The 8787-nt window shown below is 39.7% G+C and overlaps 1 long non-coding RNA gene across 1 annotated transcript; it reads left to right on the forward strand.

Annotated features, from left to right (window-relative positions):
- On the forward strand, positions 7952-8229 carry LOC109228502. The gene is made up of 3 exons (XR_002068390.1): positions 7952-8023; positions 8116-8135; positions 8219-8229. It is a non-coding gene; the product is annotated as an uncharacterized LOC109228502 (long non-coding RNA).

An 8787-nucleotide genomic window follows, 5' to 3' on the forward strand; every position in this document is an offset into this window, starting at 1 on the left:
GCAGCATCTCCATGAACTTTTTGTATTGGTCTGCCTTCTTTTGTTTGACCAGTCTCTGAGGGAAGGGTGCAGATATCACCCTTTGTGCATTGCTTGCTGGCTTCTCTTTGTTAGGATTTTCTGGCACAAGAGGTGCCACCTGTTCTGCAACTTGCTCGGTCTCCTTTTCTTTGCCTTTTTTCCTCCTGACTCTGCTCAACCACCACTTCAGTGAGTTCTGTCGGTTCTTCTACCTCTGACTGAACTGGGGTGGCTGGTGTAATATTCTTGCTGGCTTGTGCAATTTCCTGCTCTCTATATAAATCTCTACCATTCCTGAGACTGACTGCCATCAGCTGATTCGGGTTTTGCTCCTTGGGGTTTATGTTTGTGTCTGCGGGTAAAGTTCCCGGAGGACGGTTGTTCAAAGCCATGGACAGCTGACCCAGCTGTGTCTCAATATTCTTTATGGCTGAATCATGCACTGCCAATTTTTCCTGCACTTTATTATTTGTCCCAATGAGTTGCTGAAGCATACCCCTGATCTCCACCATGTTGTTATCTTGCTGCTGAGGGGTGGTTGATAAACTAATTGCTGCTGATTTTGCTGTGGATAACCCTGTGGTTTCTGATAAGGCACTGGCACTAATTGGTTTTGAGGGTGCATACCCCCAGGCTGCTGCATATTAGGCATGTACTGCTGATTTTGCTGCAGTCTCCACTGCTGTGCTCCTTGTCTCTGGCCCCCATAATTGTTTACGTAATTCATATCTTCCCGGACCCCTTGATTTTCACCATCGCTGCTCCATGAACACACATAGGACTGATTAATACACGGTGTACATAGTCCTCCATTCGTTGTATCAACGATGTGCACCTGTTTTGTACCCATCTCATCAATCTTCTTTGTCAGTAAGCTCATCTGGGTCAGGAGTGTGGCCATGTTCTCTTCCTGCGAATTATTGGGATGCAAAGGAACTGAATGCACTATGGGTGCCAGTGTTGCACCTCTAGTCATCCACCCCGCATTTTGTGACATCTTATCGAGGAGAATTTTGCACTCGGTGAATGTTTTGCTTAAGAACGCACCTCCAGCTGAAGCATCCACATTCGCTTTCAAGTTGTCAGCTAGACCCATGTAGAATCTCTGGCCGAGCATCTGGTCTGGAATGCCATGATGAGGACACTTCACAAGCATCCCTTTAAATCTCTCCCAAGTTTCTTGCAAGGACTCAGTGGAATGCTGCCTATACTGCAATATGTCATCAATCTGCTGTGCAGTCTTGTTAGGTGGATAGAACTTGTTCAGGAACTGCTTGACTAATTCCTCCCAAGTGGTAATAGAGTTAATTGGGAGCGAATTTAACCAAGTCTGAGCTGCCCCGGTTACTGAGAATGGGAACAGGAGCAACTTAATAGCTTCAGGAGTCACATTAGGCTGCCTTTGGGTCATGCAAATTCACATTAGGAGTCACATTAGTCACATTAGCTTCTCAAGTAATTATAATAATCTACTAGACGCACTCTCTCAAACTACGCTAGCTAATTTCACAATACGGTTCACTTAGATTGCACCCGAGGTTTTGTTATCTCTAATCCAACCCCTAAACCCTCGGTTATGACTCTCGTCTATACTCCGGGAGTGATGTTGTTCATACAATCACCTAAATATGCACTCTCTCTCAAGAAGATACATAACAAATAGGAACGGATAATCGAGGGCCCTTTCAACTAATCCACAATCAAAACATAGATGAACAATTAGAGATTAACAACCAAATCCAATTATATTGATAAAACAACCAAGTTATTCCCAACGGGTTACACCAAAACCTTAGATTAAGGTTTTTAGCTACTCATGACAATGGGGAAATAAACTACGAAGAAACTCATAATTGTCAATTGCAAGAAAAATAAGAGAGAATAAGAACAATGATGTTTTGGGTGATCTCTCACACTTGTTTCTCTTGCAAAATAATCTCCAAAATAAGCCTTAACCTAGCCTTGGGCGAGTTCCCTACATATTATAAGGATTTTACAAAAGCTTTCCCGAGTTGACACTTTGACCCCTCAATTTTCTGAACTGTGCACGAGCTCCCGTAGGCGCGGCGTCGACCGCGGAGCGACCACTGCCACTTCTGTAGAGACCGCGGCGCTGACCGCGGGAACCACCGAAGATCTTTTCTTTCTCCGTGTCACTTCTCTCATTTGCTCTTTTGCGTTCGGGTGCTTCTCGAGTGGGTGATTTCTTCACGTTCTTGCCTCCAAGCACTTCATTTTTTCCTTCTTCACATCTTGTATTCCCTGCGAAACCAAATAGCATCAATTCAAGCATTTTATTGGAAACTTCCATTACAAAACAACGACAAAGCATGGGTAACTACGGCATAAATAACAACTATATAGCCTATTATGAAGCAACCCTCGATTTTTCTTACAAAGAAACAAAGAAGAATACCTATCCTCCAGAAGGAGGGGTGAATTTGACCGAGGATCAGCTCGTACCTCTTGCAGAAGGCGATATTGACCGGGTCTAAGGGACCCAACATGAAAGGGTAATTGTAAACAGTCAAAAAACCCTCCACGTGGGTAATGATTCCTTCCCGAGACGAAGGCACCACCACGAGCTTATCGGCCCAGTTTCAATCCTCTTTGACCTTGTGGAGGAGATCATTGGTGATAGAACATATATACCCTGAGACCGGCTCACATCGACTTGGTACCGAGGAAGTTTTCTCGATCTTGAAATCAGCACCGGTTGAACACCCTCCGGGAACGAACTCTTCAAGGAGTGGTTCCACCGCATTCCCGTCGCCGACGGGTCGTGATGAAGAAGCGGCCTCCTTTTGTGGGACAGTCTTAGAAGTTTTCACCATTTTAGAACAACGATGAAGAAAAGGAAATTAACACTTGGTGGTTTGCAAAAGGTCCAAGAAATTTGGGTACTAAAGTTGGTGAGTGAAGAGATCTTTTGAAGAACAAGATAGATTTTGAGCGTAAAGTTTGAATGAATGAAAGGTTGGATATTTATATTCTGCTAATGAAGGTTCAAAACCCGTAGTGGTCGACCAACGGCTGACAAGCATTTAATGCCTTGGTAACTGGACCTACGAGACGTTTCAGTAATTGTTTGTCGCTTACGTCATGATCTATCGAAACGGGGTGTGAAAGTTCACATCGTTTTTCGTCATCTTCTCTCCGAAAATGAGGGTACTATCTGTATACGGTCGAAACTGGGTTCGTCTATTGTGTGGCCAATCGAGATTGAAACGTGACTGGTTAAAGCTCGATCTCGGGTTATATCGAAATGAGGTACGAAGTTACAGCATCGAGCTCGTGTTCCCGGGACCGAACAAGATCGAGATCAAACAAGATCGAGGGAAATTCGCCGAGCCAAATAACAGAGGGCCGAAACATCCGCAATCAATTGAAGATCGGCGGGAATCTCAGCACGTATCAGGGAGAGGCCGGTTAATTAGCAAATCATGAGATTTTTTAACCTTGTATAGAGTTGCATCAAGAGTAGGATACCCCTACTCTATAACCGGGGGGATCTTATCATTTGTAACACACATTGAAATACGCAATACAAAGCAATATATTGTTATTTCTAGCTCTTATCATTTTGTTATACGTAATATTCTCTTCTTACATCAGTAGAGGCATTTCTTGGTTTGACGCTAATCGAACTCGAAGGCCAAGGTTGTTCAATTTGTGTGGTTTGCTTTTATTCTCTTATCGTCAGTTTTAATATTAATCTATTTTCTTAATTTGTACCAAGTTATATCACGTATCCTTAAAATTCAATTGTTATCTATTTTTGAGGGTCAAGTTATATTGCGATTTTATCCCAACCAATATAAAATATGCTTATCTCAAATTTAATTTCGAAATAATAAAGTAAGAAGAAACAGTTAAATCGGGAAAGCTTTGAACTGAACTAAGTTGGGCCTATGGGTGTTAACCGGGTGGGCCGGGCCGGGCCGGGCCAGTATTATTTGGACCCGTATGGGTTTGGTTCCGGGCCAGTTCCGGGCTTGCTCTTAATGGATTTAACGGGTTCGGGTTAATCCAGGTAAAAAATGAACCGTACGGGTTACGGGTTGAGGGGGCCGGGCCAGGTTTAGTGTTTTTTTAATTTTTTTTTAATATTTTGTATAACTACTGTAAGTCATATTAGTACTTTGTATTAATATAAAGAATACAAGAAATATGGGGAAAATTGCACTTATAAATTGCAAGTGCTACATTTATTTCAAAATTACAAAATTAAAGTTTGCATTTAAAAAGTAAATTAACAAAAAATAGTAAAACTAAATTTTTATGCATAATAAATTAATAATACTTCAAATTAATCTAACAAACTAAAACATTAAGCATAAATACGTCTAATAATTTAAAATAACACAAATTGTCTTAAATCTTAAAATAACACATATATAGCATATTTTGAAAATAATACGTTACCATCATATTATATGATTTTAACATTTATAGTTTTATACCCTAAATATATACACTATATGTTAAATTCCAACAATTTTAAACTATGTTAATTAGTATACAATAATTGGTATATTCATAGTATATTCATGGTATATTAATGGTATATTCATGATATATTATGTTATATTCATGGTCTGGGCCGGTCCGGTCCGGGCCGGTTAAACTGGTTAGAGTCACTATTCATTGGACCGAGTTTAACGGGTCCGGTTAACCGGTAAAAAATAATAAACGGTCCAACCCCCTCTACCCCTNCCGGGCCGGGCCGGTTAAATCGGTTAGAGTCACTATTCATTGGACCGAGTTTAACGAGTCCGGTAAAACGGTAAAAAAATAATACCCTCTACCCCTCCTACCCAGCCCACTCGACCCCTTATGAACCGGGCCGGTCGGGTTCCGATTTTAACCGGTCTGGGCCGGTCCGGTTCCGGGTCAACCCGACCCGTTAGACACCTTTAGTTCGGCCTATGAGTGTTAACCGGGTGGGCCGGGCCGGGCCGGGCCAGTATTATTTGGACCCGTACGGGTTTGGTTCTAGGCATGTTCCGGGCTTTCTCTTAACGGGTTTAACGGGTTCGGGTTAATCCGGGTAAAAAATGAACCGTACGGGTTATGGGTTGAGGGGGCCGGGCCGGGCCGGATTTAGTGTTTTTTTTAATTTCTTTAATATTTTGTATAACTACTGTAAGTTATATTAGTACTTTGTTTTAATATAAAGAATATAAGAAGGATGGGAAAAATTGCACTTATAAATTGCAAGTGCTACATTTATTTCAAATTACAAAATTAAAGTTTGCATTTAAAAAGTAAATTAACAAAAAATAGTAAAACTAAATTTTTATGCATAATAAATTAATAATACTTCAAATTAATCTAACAAACTAAAACATTAAGCATAAATACGTCTAATAATTTAAATAACACAAATTGTCTTGAATCTTAAAATAACACATATATAGCATATTTTAAAAATAATACGTTACCATCATATTCTATGATTTTAACATTTATAGTATTATACCCTAAATATATACACTATATGTTAAATTCCAACAATTTTAAACTATGTTAATTAATATACAATAATTGGTATATTTATAGTATATTCATGGTATATCAATGGTATATTCATGGCATATTATGGTATATTCATGGTCTGGGCTGGTCCGGGCCGGACCGATTAAACCGGCTAGAGGCACTATTCATTGGACCGGGTTTAACGGGTCCGGTTAACCGGTAAAAAATAATAAACGGTTCAACCCCCTCTACCCCTCCTACCTAGCCCACCCGGAACCCCTTATGAACCTGGCCGGTCCGGTTCCGGTTTTAACCGGTCTGGGCCCGGTCCGTTTCCGGTCAACCTCGCCCCGTTATACACCTTTAGTTGGTCCTATGGGTGTAACCGAGTGGGCCGGGCCGGGCCGGGACGAGCCAGTATATTTGGACCAGTACGGGTTTGGTCCCAGGCCGGTTCCGGGCTTGCTCTTAACGGGTTCGGGTTAATCCGAGTAAAAAATAAAACCGTATGGGTTATTGGTTGAGGGGGCCGGGCCGAGTTTAGTGTTTTTTAATATTTTGTATAACTACTGTAAGTTATATTAGTACTTTGTATTAATATAAAGAATACAAGAAGGATGGGGGAAATTGCGCTTATAAATTGCAAGTGCTACATTTATTCCAAAATTACAAAAATTAAAGTTTGCATTTAAAAAGTAAATTAACAAAAATAGTAAACTAAATTTCCTATGCATAATAAATTAATAATACTTCAAATTAATCTAACAAACTAAACATTAAACATAAATACGTCTAATAATTTAAATAACACAAATTGTCTTAAATCTTTAAAATAACACATAGCACATATAATGGCATATTAAAAATAATACGTTACCATCATATCTATTATTTTAACATTTATTGTTTTATACCCTAAATATATACATTATATGTTAAATTCCAACAATTTTAAACTATGTTAATTAGTATACAATAATTGGTATATTCATAGTATATTCATGGTATATTAATGGTATATTCATGATATATTATGTTATATTCATGGTCTGGGCCGGTCCGCCGGGCCGGTTAAACTGGTTAGAGTCACTATTCATTGGAACCGAGTTTAACGGGTCCGGTTAACCGGTAAAAAATAATAAACGGTCCAACCCCTCTACCCCTCCTACCCAGCCCACCCGACCCCTTATGAACCGGGCCGGTCCGGTTCCAATTTTAACCGCCTCTGGGCCGGTCCGGTTCCGGGTCAACCCGACCCGTTAGACACCTTTAGTTCGGCCTATGAGTGTTAACCGGGTGGGCCGGGCCGGTCCGGGCCAGTATTATTTGGACCCGTACGGGTTTTGTTCCAGGCCGGTTCCGGGCTTGCTCTTAACGGGTTTAACGGGTTCGGGTTAATCCGGGTAAAAAATAAACCGTACGGGTTACGGGTTGAGGGGGTCGGGCCGGGTTTAGTTGGTTTTTTTAATTTTTTTTAAATATTTGTATAACTACTGTAAGTTATATTAGTACTTTTGTTTTAATATAAAGAATATAAGAAGGATGGGAAAAATTGCACTTATAAATCAATTGTGTTTCAGTGAGTGTACTATTATTCAAATTACAAAATTAAAGTTTGCATTTAAAAAGTAAATTAACAAAAATAGTAAAACTAAATATTTTATGCATAATAAATTAATAATACTTCAAATTAATCTTACAAACTAAAAAATTAAGCATAAATACACGTCTAATATTTATTTAAAATAACACAAATTGTCTTAAATCTTAAAATACACATAACACATTTATAGCATATTTTAAAAATAATACGTTACCATCATATTCTATGATTTTAACATTTAGTTTTATACCCTAAATATATACACATATATGTTAAATTCCAACAATTTTAAACTATGTTAATTGTATACAATAAATTGGTATATTCATAGTATATCAATGGTATATTCATGGTATATTCATGTCTGGGCCGGTCCGGGCCGGACCGGTCAAACCGGTTAGAGGCACTATTCATTGGATCGGATTTAACTGGTCCGGTTAACCGGTAAAAATAATAAACGGTCAACCCCCTCTACCCTCCTACCCAGCCCACCCGGCCCTTAATGAACCGTGCCGGTCCGTTTCCGTTTTCAACCGATCTGGGCCAGTCCGGTTCCAGGTCAACCCGGCCCGTTAGACACCTTTAGACTGTGGGCCCCAAACCCCGTTCGGACTTACAGAAACGATGTCGCTAATCGCGAATTATCCAAAATCCCGGTTCTTCGTCAAGAGTTTCAGCTAAACCCTGATTCACTAAACACCGAAATATTCTGGTAAGGATGGTAACAGCGATGGACTGCAGGAACTGGGACGAAGACGTATACAGAGACTCCATTTACTGGACGAGAGAATCCCAATCCGAACTGTTTTTCCGTACTGCATTCGCCCCGAACCGATCCAAACCATAATTTCTTATCCGGACCTCATCGTCGCCGGTATTAGCGACGGCACTATCGCCTCTTACTCCATCTCCTCTTGCCTCGTAGCTAATATCTCACTCTAACTGGAAGAAGCAAAAAATTTATTGACTAAAGTATTAACTTTTTTTTTTTTTTCGCTTCTTCATCTTGGTAGGATTTGAGCTCCGCGGGCAAGTAGTTCCTGTTTTCTCAATGTTTTCGAGTGTGAAGGTAAGTTTTTGGTTTGAATTGATAATTATTTGGTGAATTTGGTTTAGTTCGTTGGTGCAGTGGCTGAATCTAGTTGGCTGGTACAAGGACATGATGGGCCCTGCTTATGATTGTTAAATTTTATGGCCGATGAGGATGCACTATTATTGAGGTACTTGTTCTTATAAAAATTTTTGGGTTCTTATGTATTCCTTAAAATTGTAGGTGAGTTAGCACAAATGTAAGATAGTTCAAGTTTTTGTTTAGAGTGAAAGTAAAACAAGGGAGGCACTTATCTTGTGTACTTATCACAAAAAAAAAAAAGAACCAAAATATCTTGTAATAAATTTCTTCAATCAGTGTGACTTTTGGTTCTAACATAGATGCCGATTCTTTTTTTAATGTAGGTGATTTCATGCAGTTGTGGTGATGATGGTCGGATTCGTGGATGGAAATGGAAAGAATTGTTGGGGTCTAAAGGAGCCGGTCAAGGTACAACTTTTTTTAGTGGTGCAGTTAGATTCCTCGGTTAGTTTGGGCTTGTGTTGACTAGTCGTAGGTATTATAGTTGACTGACGGATCCTCGTAGGTATTATAGTTGACTGACGGATCCTCTAACATCCTACTTTAAACATTT

The sequence above is a fragment of the Nicotiana attenuata genome, chromosome 7 (assembly GCF_001879085.1).
Source record: "Nicotiana attenuata strain UT chromosome 7, NIATTr2, whole genome shotgun sequence".
Lineage (NCBI taxonomy): Eukaryota > Viridiplantae > Streptophyta > Magnoliopsida > Solanales > Solanaceae > Nicotiana > Nicotiana attenuata.